This window comes from Ranitomeya imitator, chromosome 6 (genome assembly GCF_032444005.1).
Source record: "Ranitomeya imitator isolate aRanImi1 chromosome 6, aRanImi1.pri, whole genome shotgun sequence".
Taxonomy (NCBI): domain Eukaryota; kingdom Metazoa; phylum Chordata; class Amphibia; order Anura; family Dendrobatidae; genus Ranitomeya; species Ranitomeya imitator.
Genome location: NC_091287.1, coordinates 145,933,367 through 145,945,380, shown reverse-complemented (window position 1 = coordinate 145,945,380; position 12,014 = coordinate 145,933,367).

Below are 12,014 nucleotides of genomic sequence, written 5' to 3'. Positions count from 1 at the left end.
ACTGTGTGTTGGATGCAGCAGAGCTGACTGTGTGTTGGATGCAGCAGAGCTCACTGTGTGTTGGATGCAGCAGAGCTGACTGTGTGTTGGATGCAGCAGAGGTCACTGTGTGTTGGATGCAGCAGAGCTCACTGTGTGTTGGATGCAGCAGAGCTCACTGTGTGTTGGATGCAGCAGAGCTCACTGTGTGTTGGATGCAGCAGTGCTCACTGTGTGTTGGATGCAGCAGAGCTCACTGTGTGTTGGATGCAGCAGAGCTCACTGTGTGTTGGATGCAGCAGAGCTCACTGTGTGTTGGATGCAGCAGAGCTCACTGTGTGTTGGATGCAGCAGAGCTCACTGTGTGTTGGATGCAGCAGAGCTCACTGTGTGTTGGATGCAGCAGAGCTCACTGTGTGTTGGATGCAGCAGAGCTGACTATGTGTTGGATGCAGCAGTGCTCACTGTGTGTTGGATGCAGCAGAGCTCACTGTGTGTTGGATGCAGCAGAGCTGACTGTGTGTTGGATGCAGCAGAGCTGACTGTGTGTTGGATGCAGCAGAGCTGACTGTGTGTTGGATGCAGCAGAGCTGACTGTGTGTTGGATGCAGCAGAGCTCACTGTGTGTTGGATGCAGCAGGGCTGACTGTGTGTTGGATGCAGCAGAGCTGACTGTGTGTTGGATGCAGCAGAGCTGACTGTGTGTTGGATGCAGCAGAGCTGACTGTGTGTTGGATGCAGCAGAGCTCACTGTGTGTTGGATGCAGCAGAGCTGACTGTGTGTTGGATGCAGCAGAGGTCACTGTGTGTTAGATGCAGCAGTGCTCACTGTGTGTTGGATGCAGCAGAGCTGACTGTGTGTTGGATGCAGCAGAGCTGACTGTGTGTTGGATGCAGCAGAGCTCACTGTGTGTTGGATGCGCGAGAGCTGACTGTGTGTTGGATGCAGCAGAGCTGACTGTGTGTTGGATGCAGCAGAGCTGACTGTGTGTTGGATGCAGCAGTGCTCACTGTGTGTTGGATGCAGCAGAGCTGACTGTGTGTTGGATGCAGCAGAGCTGACTGTGTGTTGGATGCAGCAGAGCTGTGTGTTGGATGCAGCAGAGCTCACTGTGTGTTGGATGCAGCAGAGCTGACTGTGTGTTGGATGCAGCAGAGCTGACTGTGTGTTGGATGCAGCAGAGCTGACTGTGTGTTGGATGCAGCAGAGCTGACTGTGTGTTGGATGCAGCAGAGCTGACCGTGTGTTGGATGCAGGAGAGCTGACTGTGTGTTGGATGCAGGAGAGCTGACTGTGTGTTGGATGCAGCAGTGCTCACTGTGTGTTGGATGCAGCAGAGCTGACTGTGTGTTGGATGCAGCAGAGCTGACTGTGTGTTGGATGCAGCAGAGCTGACTGTGTGTTGGATGCAGCAGAGCTGACTGTGTGTTGGATGCAGGAGAGCTGACTGTGTGTTGGATGCAGCAGAGCTCACTGTGTGTTGGATGCAGCAGAGCTGACTGTGTGTTGGATGCAGCAGAGCTGACTGTGTGTTGGATGCAGCAGAGCTGACTGTGTGTTGGATGCAGCAGAGCTGACTGTGTGTTGGATGCAGCAGAGCTGACTGTGTGTTGGATGCAGCAGAGCCCACTGTGTGTTGGATGCAGCAGAGCTCACTGTGTGTTGGATGCAGCAGAGCTGACTGTGTGTTGGATGCAGCAGAGCTGACTGTGTGTTGGATGCAGCAGAGCTGACTGTGTGTTGGATGCAGCAGAGCTGACTGTGTGTTGGATGCAGCAGAGCTGACTGTGTGTTGGATGCTGCAGAGCTGACTGTGTGTTGGATGCAGCAGAGCTGACTGTGTGTTGGATGCAGCAGAGCTCACTGTGTGTTGGATGCAGCAGTGCTCACTGTGTGTTGGATGCAGCAGAGCTGACTGTGTGTTGGATGCAGCAGAGCTGACTGTGTGTTGGATGCAGCAGAGCTGACTGTGTGTTGGATGCAGCAGAGCTGACTGTGTGTTGGATGCAGCAGAGCTGACTGTGTGTTGGATGCAGCAGAGCTCACTGTGTGTTGGATGCAGCAGAGCTCACTGTGTGTTGGATGCAGCAGAGCTCACTGTGTGTTGGATGCAGCAGAGCTCACTGTGTGTTGGCTGCTTTAGCTCCAGTCCTCTGTATAATCATATACTGACCCTACACTCTGCTTCATCTGGCCGGGAATCATTTCATTTGTGTGTGCTCACAATGTCACCAGGGCAAATATGTGACCTCAGGAGTAAAGAAATGTTATCACCCTTACTGCACCTTTGCAGCACTAATATCATTTTCTGAAGTGAAAAAAAAAACAGTATAACTAGGGATGAGCGAATATATTGGCAACTATTCGGTACTTGGCGAGTAATGCAGTAATCGCATTACTCGGAACATATCGAGTATTTCACTACTCGCCTCGCTATATTCGGATCTCCTGCGCAGTCAATGGGTGCGAGAAAAAAAATCGCACAGCACTCACACCAGGTGAGTGCTGTCCGATTTTTACGCACCAGTGTCCTTTGAAAAGCCAGCAATTCTTATGCGGCTACAGTAAAATCACAATGACCGGTTAGAATAGGATAGGATAGATATATACACATAGAATAAGTACATATGAATCGCCCCCAGACACAGGGCCACGAGTTCTCGGTATCGGGCCTCTCTGGTTCGGTTCTGAGGCTGTCACGGTGGCTAGACCCGGTCCGTGACACCGCTAAGGGGCGTCCAATAAAAGTGGTGCAGTCTGTCAGGGGTTCGTGACGCCACCTGTGGTGGTCGGTCAGGGTGACCGACGCTGCTGTGGGGTCCGCTGGGGTGATGGAATAGCAGCTAGATGGTATACCTTCCCACAGGTGAAGTGTGTCCCCAGGGCTTCCCAGTAAGGTGGATAGTGATGGTGTGAGGTGCAGGCAATAATGAGGACACAAGGTTGCAGTCTCTTTACCTCTTTACTGAAGACTTCAGGATCCTCAATCCAGAGCACGTTTAACAGGGCTATCAGAGACCGGCCGGTCGGATAGGCACATCCAGAGTTTCCCTCGCAGATGGAAATCAGTGCCTACCACTAGCGCCTGTGTGTTGTAGTCCTACCCTGCTGAGCATTCGGAATAGTCCTCACAACTGCTGTTCTCGTTCGTTCGTTCTCTACAGCTCTCTCTCTCTTTAGTTCCAGATGTTGCTAGTTTCTCGTCCCCCAGTATGTTTTGTCTAGGACGCACCCGTATGACGGGAAGACCCTAGAGACGCCCCTCTCCCACTGTTGCCCCCTAATGGAAATTTAAGATAGCCAACCTATAATTAACTGTCCTGCGGAGTTTGAAGTAAGGCCTAAAGTCAGTTACTCCCGCGGTGTTCCGGCCACCGGCTATGCGCCTCAGTAGGATGTTGCCTCGGTCTCACGGCACGACTCCTACTGGTACTCCTTTTTGCTTGATCTCGTTTACACTGTTCCACAATATCCTTCGCTTCTTGTCTCTTTCTTAGGATACCGCCGCAAGGTAGTGCAGGCGCGGTTCCGTAACGTTCTGTTCTGTTCGCTAGGCACCTGCCAGGTTCCGACGCCTGACAGGGACCCCCCTGTCTCTTCTCCCTGCAACACCCCCTGCCATGGGATGTTGCCTGAATCCAACCCAGTCAGCTTCTGACTAACTTCCTATCCAACCCCTAGTTTTACCAGTGTGAGGAGGGGCCCAATAAATAAAGCCTTTTGCTCCCCCTAGTGGCCGGAGTGTGAAGTGTAATGTGTGCTGGTGATACCTGGTCAGGAAAATTCCTTCAGTGCCATCAGACGTACCATCACTCCCCTTAGTGGCAGAATGTCATACTGCAACGACCAGATCTCTGGGGCGCTGCACATATATATATATCAATAAACCAAAGGAGGGGCCATTAAATTAATACATACGCTCAACCATAAATATAAATAGAGAAACACAAAGGAAAATGGACACTAGAGCAAGTAAAATTTCATAAAGTTTATTACCAAGTAAAAACGCAAGATAATTTAACATATAATTAGAGACAAAAACAATTTAAAAATGAGAGACGACATCAAAGTGCCACACCAAGGCAGGAGGTATAGAGAAAATTGGCACTAATATGCAATAGTGAGCTAACCAGTTAAATTATATATACAGTATGTCAGTGACACACATATATATATCTTTATATTGCATTGAGATATACCGTATATACTCGAGTATAAGCCGAGATTTTCAGCCCATTTTTTTAGGCTAAAAGTGCCCCTCTCGGCTTATATTCGAGTCATTTTCCCAAGGGGTCGGCGGGGGAGGGCAAGCGGCAGCTGTCACATCATACTCTCCTGCTCCCGACAGGGTATCTGGACATCCCTGTTTCTCCGATGGTCTCAGGCACCCGTAGCTCTTCCTGTGTTCAGCGGTCACGTGGTACTGCTCATTAAAGTAATGAATATGGATGCAACTCCACTCCCACAGGTGTGGAGTGCATATTCATTACTTTAATGAGCGGTACCATGTGACCGCTGAACACAGAAACATGCTGCCGGCGCCAGATGCCGTTGGAGAAGCAGGGACCGTGCCAGGAGGGGTGTAAGTATGATGGGGAGGGTGAGCCATGCAATATTCACCTGTCCCCTTTCCACCGCCACTCTCTGTCTTCCAAATCCTCTGGCTGTGATGTTCAGGTTAGAGGGCACAATGGCGTGAATAGTGGGCGCCCTCTGCTTGAACAGTCACTGCAGAGACCCGGAAGACACAGCGGTGCACGGCGGTGGAACGGGGACAGGTGAATATCGCAAGTGCCGGGGGCATGAGTAAGTGCTAAGGGCCATCAAGTGCTAACCATCTCTGGGAGCTCCTTCAAGATTGTTGGAAGACCTTTCCCGGTGACAACCTCTTGAAGCTCATCAAGAGAATGCCAAGAGTGTGTGCAGCGCCCCAGAGATCTGGTCGTTGCAGTATGACACTCTGCCGCTAAGGGGAGTGATGGTACGTCTGATGGCACTGAAGGAATTCTACTGACCAGGTATCACCAGCACACATTACACTTCACACTCCGGCCACTAGGGGGAGAAAAAGGCTTTATTTATTGGGCCACTCCTCACACTGGTAAAACTAGGGGTTGGATAGGAAGTTAGTCAGAAGCTGACTGGGTTGGATTCAGGCAACATCCCGTGGCAGGGGGAGTTGCAGGGAGAAGACACAGGGGGTCCCTGTCAGGCGTGGGAACCTGGCAGGTGCCTAGCGAACAGAGCAGAACATTACGGAACCGCGCCTGCACACCCCACGGCGGTATCCTAAGAAAGTGACACGAAGGGAAAGATATTGTGGAACAGTGAGAAACGAGATCAAGCACAAAGGAGAGCCAGTAGGAGTCGTGCCGTGAGACCGAGGCAACATCCTACTGAGGCGCGTAGCCGGTGGCCGGAACACCGCAGGAGTAACTGACTCTAGGCCTTACTTCGAACTCCGCAGGACAGTTAATTATAGGTTGGCTGTCTACCTTAAATTTCCTACAAAGACATAGGGGGCAACGCATGGAGAGGGGCGTCTCTAGGGTCCCAGAAGAGGTCTGAGCCTTCCTCTAGGGTCCCAGAAGAGCTCTGAGCCTTCCCGTCATACGGGTGCGTCCTAGCCATAACATACCTGGGGGACGAGAAACTAGTAACATCTGGAACAGGAGAGAGAGAATTAGAAAGAACGAATGAACGAACGAGAACAGCAGTTGTGAGGACTATTCCGAATGCTCAGCAGGGTAGCACTACAAAACACAGGCACTAGTGGTAGGCACTGATTTCCACCTGCAAAGGGAACTCTGGATGTGCCCATCGGACCGGCCGGTCTCAGAAAGCCCTGTTAATCGTGCTCTGGATTGAGGATCCTGAAGTCTTCAGTAAAGAGGTAAAGAGACTGCAACCCTGTGTCCTCGTTATTGACTGCACCTCACACCATCACCATCCACCTTACTGGGAAGCCCTGGGGACATACTTCACCTGTGGGAAGGTATACCATCCAGCTGCCATTCCATCACCCCAGCGGACCCCACAGCAGCGTCGGTCACCCTGACATAACACCACAGGTGGCGTCACAAATCCCTGACAGACTGTACCAGCTTTACTGGACGCCCCTTAGCAGGGTCGCGGACCGGGTCTAGCCACCGTGACAGCCTCAGAACCGAACCAGAGAGGCCCGGTATCGAGAACTCGTGGCCCTGTGTCTGGGGGCGCTCCAACTTGGCGTCACGAACAAGATCGTACTTAAGCCTGAGCAGCAGGTCATGTGTGCCTTGGAATTGTGATTGAAACGTGTTTGGACTGTGATTTATTGCAAAGACTGTGTATTGCTAAGTGCCGTAAGATTCCCGCCAAAACCGCCGCCATTGCAGCGCCACGAGGAATGCAGGGGAAGAAGGAGGGCGTGCCATGGGAGGAGACCATCAAAGTGGCGCCAGAAGTGCTGACCGCCCCCTCCGATTGCTGTTGCGGGAGGACGATCTGCCCCAAAGTAGAGGAGAACCGCCCCCTAATTTGCAACGGTGGGAACCAAGACAAGAGGGAGCTCCACCCCCAGAAAATGGAGGAGCAGCGTGTGAGTGCCATCGCAGATCCCGGAGTGGGGATGACGACCAGCGGGTGCCCAAACGACGAAGGAGTGATCCTGGCCTGTCCCCGTCAGCCGGAGGAGGATCCGGACTCGAATCTGCCGCGGCTGGAGGACTCGGACTTCTTAGAGCCGCGGGCAGAGGAGCTGAGTCGGCCTATCCCGAGTGTGGAGCCAGCTGATGTGAAGCACTGGAGGTCGGAGCCGTCACCGAGGGCCGTATCGGGAGAACCGCGGTCCGAGCCACAGCTGACTCTAGTGTCCTCATCAATTGAACCGATCGGCATCGGTGGAACCACATCAGACGGAGGTATGGAAAACGCCCCTGCCCTCCTGACCGATCCGGCTCCCGTGACCGCTCCCCGTCCTGACAGTGACCGAGTCCTTGCTCCTGAACTGGTGGTTATAGCCCCCGGCACCATGGAGAAGCTGGTGCCTCCGCTACCGACGACTATGGGGATACCGCTGGATGTAAGCTCAGAGGGGGTAATCTTCCAGTGGGACAACCAAAGGATTAGGCCAGACGGAACCAGGCAGGAGGGCCTCAGCATCGCTGCGCTCACTTGGGAACAATATAAACAATGCCTAATTTTACACTGGAAAGACCGAAAAGAGACAGAACAAAGTGACCCACCGAAAGCACAAGGACCAAAGACAGAACACAGTAAAGGAGTTCGGTAAAGCGGGGGGACTTTGCTTGCCTTTCACCCGAAGCGGGGTTGGGGCTATATATAGGAACCGGGGCTACCGACGGAAATCCTCTTTACTAGCTACAATGTGAAGACCCCGTGCCGCGATAGATGTGATGATCGGCTGCTATATAGAGGAGACCAGGTGACGTACACCCGCCATCAGAGTGCGCAGAGGGTGGTGCCCTCGAAACGTCTACCGATGCGAGCCGGTAATGGCGCCACCTGCTGTCCTGACTACGACTAACCCTGATTTGACGAATTCCACCCCTGTCACCACAGTGTGAATTATCGCCGCTACTGAACTTGCAACCAAAGCTGACATTCGGATCCAGACACCGGGTGACCTGGCCGCACCAGAGAGACAAACCCATGATACTGACACCGCATCAGGCGAGAACACGGAACCAGAGCTTCCACGGCCGGGAAGTGTTCGCTACCGACTGATGCCTTGCAACCTACTATAGAAATAAACCTCGAAGAACCGAAAAAGTTGTAAATAGTTAACTCTTTATCCTGCTTTTGCTGCTCTAAACCCGTCTAGGGTTATTTCTTAAAGGGGTCCCTTCGTTTACCCGGAATCCCTATTCTTTTGCATTTCTTTTTGTACAAGTTTATCATTGTTTTCAAAGACTGCCGGATCATGAACAGTGAATGATTCCAAAACTGTTTGGTATATAGTTTGCACCTTCTTAAAGGTGCTCCCTACTGGTTTTACAAAAGAAAGAAGACTTTGCGAAGATAATGCTTTTGGACATGACGCAGAAGGTCTTGCTTTCATTGGACTTGCAGACAGAGAGAATCTGCACTACCTCCTAGAGACTCAGCTCCCTCTTTAAGGGAATGTTCACATGTTGCCTTAAGAAAGGTTGAAATGTTGATAATGTTGAGATTTAGAAAAGTTTGATAATGTTAATAGAGATTGAGGACAGGAAAGATTGAAAGTGAACCCGTAGGGGTTAGAGAGAGAGTCCTCCTGAGAACCGTAGAACGACAGTTGGTTGTTGAAAGAGAGACAATGACAGTAGGCCCGGCCCAGGGGCTAGGCGGTCCTGCATTGGTGAAGCTAGAAAGAAAAGTTGAGTTATTTTTATAGTATTTTATAGTAGGCCTTTAGTGGGTTCAGCTTATACGCCCTTAAAGGAAAAGTTAAATTATTGTTCAGAATTTGCACTTAGTAGAATACCCGGCTGGGTAATGAGAGTTATTTATAGTATGAAGAATAGGATGTTATTTAAAAAATAGTTAACCTTGTTATGTTTGTAACGTTCAAGTGTCCACACCTCCCATAAAGGGAAGCATTGTTTTATTTACTTGTTTTAAGCATTTCATAAATTTTGTATGTCTTTTGCTGAAATGTATTGTTGTTCTTCTTCCCAGTCCAAGAGTACTGGATTTAACTGGGGGGGGGAGTGCAGCGCCCCAGAGATCTGGTCGTTGCAGTATGACACTCTGCCGCTAAGGGGAGTGATGGTACGTCTGATGGCACTGAAGGAATTCTACTGACCAGGTATCACCAGCACATATTACACTTCACACTCCGGCCACTAGGGGGAGAAAAAGGCTATATTTATTGGGCCCCTCCTCACACTGGTAAAACTAGGGGTTGGATAGCAAGTTAGTCAGAAGCTGACTGGGTTGCATTCAGGCAACATCCCGTGGCAGGGGGTGTTGCAGGGAGAAGAGACAGGAGGGTCCCTGTCAGGCGTGGGAACCTGGCAGGTGCCTAGCAAACAGAGCAGAACGTTACGGAACCGCGCCTGCACACCCCGCGGCGGTATCCTAAGAAAGTGACACGAAGGGAAGGATATTGTGGACCAGTGAGAAACGAGATCAAGCACAAAGGAGAGCCAGTAGGAGTCGTGCCGTGAGACCGAGGCAACATCCTACTGAGGCGCGTAGCCGGTGGCCGGAACACCGCGGGAGTAACTGACTCTAGGCCTTACTTCGAACTCCGCAGGACAGTTAATTATAGGTTGGCTGTCTACCTTAAATTTCCTACGAAGACATAGGGGGCAACGCATGGAGAGGGGCGTCTCTAGGGTCCCAGAAGAGCTCCGAGCCTTCCCGTCATACGGGTGCGTCCTAGCCATAACATACCTGGGGGACGAGAAACTAGTAACATCTGGAACAGGAGAGAGAGAATTAGAAAGAACGAACGAACGAGAACAGCAGTTGTGAGGACTATTCCGAATGCTCAGCAGGGTAGCACTACAACACACAGGCGCTAGTGGTAGGCACTGATTTCCACCTACAAAGGGAACTCTGGATGTGCCCATCGGACCGGCCGGTCTCAGAAAGCCCTGTTAATCGTGCTCTGGAATGAGGATCCTGAAGTCTTCGGTAAAGAGACTGCAACCCTGCGTCCTCGTTATTGACTGCACCTCACACCATCACCATCCACCTTACTGGGAAGCCCTGGGGACATACTTCACCTGTGGGAAGGTATACCATCCAGCTGCCATTCCATCACCCCAGCGGACCTCACAGCAGCGTCGGTCACCCTGACATAACACCACAGGTGGCGTCACAAATCCCTGACAGACTGTACCAGCTTTATTGGACGCCCCTTAGCAGGGTCGCGGACCGGGTCTAGCCACCGTGACAGCCTCAGAACCGAACCAGAGAGGCCCGGTACCGAGAACTCGTGGCCCTGTGTCTGGGGGCGCTCCATGTGCAAAGCAGTCATCAAAGAAAAAGGTGGCTACTTTGAAAAACCTAGAATATAAGACATAATTTCAGTTGTTTCATGAAAATACAGAAAAATCTTTAAATGAGAAGGTGTGTCCAAACTTTTGGTCTGTACTGTATATATATATATATATATATATATATATACAGTATATATATATATATATATATACATATATATATATATATACACCTACCTATTATTATTATTATTATTTATTATTATAGCGCCATTTATTCCATGGCGCTTTACATGTGAGGAGGGGTATACATAATAAAACAGTACAATAATCTTGAACAATACAAGTCACAACTGGTACAGGAGGAGAGAGGACCCTGCCCGCGAGGGCTCTCAATCTACAAGGGATGGGTGAGGATACAGTAGGTGAGGGTAGAGCTGGCCGTGCAGCGGTTTGGTCAATCGGTGGTTACTGCAGGTTGTAAGCTTGTCGGAAGAGGTGGGTCTTCAGGTTCTTTTTGAAGGTTTCGATGGTAGGCGAGAGTCTGATGTGTTGTGGTAGAGAATTCCAGAGTAGGGGGGATGCACGAGAGAAATCTTGTATGCGATTGTGGGAAGAGGAGATAATAGGGGAGTAGAGAAGGAGATCTTGTGAGGATCGCAGGTTGCGTGCAGGAAAGTACCGGGAGACGAGGTCACAGATGTATGGAGGAGACAGGTTGTGGATGGCTTTGTATGTCATGGTTAGGCTTTTGTACTGGAGTCTCTGGGTGATGGGGAGCCAGTGCAGGGATTGACAGAGGGGAGAGGCCGGGGAATAGCGGGGGGACAGGTGGATTAGTCGGGCAGCAGAGTTGAGAATAGATTGGAGGGGTGCAAGAGTGTTAGAGGGGAGGTCACAGAGCAGGAGGTTACAGTAGTCAAGGCGGGAGATGATGAGGGCATGGACTAGGGTCTTTGCAGATTCTTGGTTTAGGAATGTGCGGATCCGTGAAATATTTTTGAGTTGGAGGCGGCAGGAAGTGGAAAGGGTTTGGATATGTGGTTTAAAGGAGAGATCAGTGTCAAGGATTACCCCAAGACAGCGGGCTTGTGGGACTGGGGAGAGTGGGCAGCCGTTTACTGTAATGGATAGGTTCGTTGGGGAGGTCGTGTGAGATGGGGGAAAGATGATGAATTCTGTTTTGTCCATGTTAAGTTTTAGAAATCTAGTGGAGAAGAAGGATGAAATAGCAGACAGACATTGAGGGATTCTGGTTAGTAGGGAGGTGATATCTGGTCCAGAGATGTAGATCTGTGTGTCATCAGCATAGAGATGATACTGAAAGCCGTGAGATTCTACGAGCTGTCCCAGGCCAAAGGTGTAAATGGAGAAGAGCAGGGGTCCTAGAACTGAACCTTGCGGGACTCCGACAGATAGGGGGCGAGGTGAGGAGGTGGTGTGTGAGTGGGAGACGCTGAATGACAGGTCCAGGAGGAGGAGGACAGAGTAGTGTCGCTTGCTCTTGGCGGTTAATAGGTCATTGGTGACCTTAGTTAGGGCAGTTTCAGTGGAGTGGTGTGACCGGAAGCCTGATTGAAAGCGGTCGAAGAAGGAGCAGGAAGATAGATGGGAGGACAGTTCAAGATGGACATGTTGTTCCAGTAGTTTTGAGGCAAAGGGGAGAAGTGATATAGGGCGATAGCTAGACACAGAGGATGGGTCAAGAGAGGGCTTTTTGAGGATAGGTGTGATTGAGGCATGTTTAAAGCTTGAGGGGAAAATGCCAGTTGTTAGTGATAGGTTGAAGAGATGGGTTAGGGTTGGGATGAAGACTGTGGTGAGGTTTGGGATGAAGTGGGATGGGAGTGGGTCAAGTGCACAGGTGGTGAGATGCGATCTTGAGAGTAGAGTGGAGAGTCCGTCTTTTGTAATGGTGGAGAAGTTGGTTTTGGAGGTGGAGGGCTGGGTAGTTGGGAGGAAGGGTTCTGGGGGTTGTTTACTAAAACTGTCTCTGTTGTTCTCAATTTTCTGCTTGAAAAATGAGGCAAAGTCTTCAGCTGAGATGAGTGGGGAGGGAGGAGGTGCTGGGGGACGGAGGAGAGAGTTGAAGGTGTTGAATA